Source organism: Nicotiana attenuata, unplaced genomic scaffold, assembly GCF_001879085.1.
Source record: "Nicotiana attenuata strain UT unplaced genomic scaffold, NIATTr2, whole genome shotgun sequence".
Taxonomy (NCBI): Eukaryota; Viridiplantae; Streptophyta; class Magnoliopsida; order Solanales; family Solanaceae; genus Nicotiana; species Nicotiana attenuata.
Window position 1 is genome coordinate 587 of NW_017670625.1, and position 2146 is coordinate 2732.

Below are 2146 nucleotides of genomic sequence, written 5' to 3' on the forward strand. Positions count from 1 at the left end.
ATGACGGACTATGTGGACAGTACTCTTGAGGGAAGTAGTCCATGTAGAATTTTCTTTTTATTTTATTTCCTTCTTTTAGGTAGTGTAGTACCTCCCCCTTGGTTTTTCTTTTGACCACGGTTCTTTTCCAAGGGTTTTTCTTGAACCGGGTTAGGTAGATTTTTCTTTTATAGTTTTAGGATTAAATGGGTGAAGGTCAGAGTGTAACCCCAAATATGCACACTTGCAAAGAAAACGAACTAAGGTTGTAAGGTCTAAGCTTGTTTGTGGACTCATAATATATGCCTTAATTTTGCACATCTTGTCTGGCTTGAACACTCGTATGATTGTGTTGATGAACTGATTCGGAATGATTTACATGCTAAGTGTGTGTGAGTTGTTACTTGCATCCTATGCCTGCATATGATACCTAGAATTTGCCCTGTGTGTTTGCAAAGCGAAATAGAAGTCGTTTGGTCTTAGAGATGATTGAGGCATTTCTTTGTGCAACCCTTTATACTTGAGAATCAACCTGTGCATACTACCATAGTTAACCCCTTTGAGCCTGAAGCCTGTTCTTTGATAACCCTATAATAATCTAAATCGTTGTGTTTGAATAAGCTCATTGTTTGAACCCTTACCTCCTAGAAGCACTTAATCACTAAAGAATATACAAAAGTCAAAGTGTGGGGTGGGAGAGAACTACAAAAAAAAAAGTGAAAAAAAAAAGAAAAAAAAAAGAGAAAAGGGGAATCAAGAATGAAGGTTCTGGTTGGCGAACTGGCAGTGTACAATAAGTCTAAAAAAAAAGTGAAAAAAAAAAGAAAAAAAACAGAAGAGAAAAGAAAAGAAAAAAAAAGAGAAGAAGCAGCCAGTTGTACCTAACGAAAAGTGGGGGTCACAAGTGAAACAAAATGTGGAGTAATGATTGGGTTGAGCATAAAGGTAAAATAAAAAAGAAGTGTGTATTAAAAGTGCTTAGGGAGGTTAGTCACTATATCCAAATATATCCTACCCGTCCCTTAGCCTACATTACAACCTATAAAGACCTCTTGATCTTTGACTGAATGGCTCGATTAGTAGAGTATTACACTAGGGGCAAGCTTATGGTGTGTCTGTGTGGCATGTGAATGCTCTTTGATGAGAGTGAGTGAATTCTTTCTATATATGGTTCCTTATTGTTGAATTTTATGTGTGTGGAACTTCTCTCAGATTTTGTTTATGTGAGGGCATGTGACTCAGGAAGAAAAAGTGATTCTTCACTTCTGTTAGAGTAATTAGAGTGAGCACAAGTGTGTCTTGGTATGAGAGTCGGCATTTGAGATATGATTGTGCACTGCTTGGGTCGATCATTGATAATAGCAGGTGTGACATAATTGGGGCAATGCATTGAGCAGTTAGGCCTAGAAGTGTGGTTTAGTTGCTCGAGGACGAGCAAAGATTTAAGTGTGAGGTGTTGATAATAGATGAATTTGACTATAATCACACCTTAAATAATCACCTTCTTGTGTAGTTTTAATGCTAAAAGTGATGACAAAATGCTCTTATTAGTGTTTTTCATGATTTGTAGGTAATATATGTATAAAGACGGCTAAGGAGCAGTTTTGGAGTCAAAAGTGATGAAAAAGAGGCCAACTGTGAAATTTCCTAAGTGACCCGTGCAAAAACAGGCCGAAGATTCAGAGAATTGGATCCACCGCGGTTCCACCGCGACCGCGGCAGAACCGCGGTGGGAAGCAGCTGCAGAAGTTCAAAGATTCCGCGAGGGTGTTTGGCCGCGGTTCTACCGCGACCGCGGCAGAACCGCGGCAGGCGCAGAAACTTATGGGACCAAAGTGTCAATTACGGGATTTTTAGACCTAAACCCTATTTAAAACATTAGACTTTGCCCAAGAGAGGCATGTATTGATTTTTTAGGTTTCTTAGCAAGGAAAAAGATTGTGAGAAAATACTCTAAACATCTTTCTTCTTTTCTTTTGATTTTATGATGAATTCAAGCATAGTTTATGTTCCCATAGCCATGAGTAGCTAAATTCCTTGTCTAAGGCGTTGATGGAACCTATTGGGTGATGAACTTCTTGTTTATGTGAATACAAATTGCTAGTTTAATCTTTATTTGTTCAACTTCGTGTTCGTTGTAGCTAATTGACAGGATCCTCAATAGTTG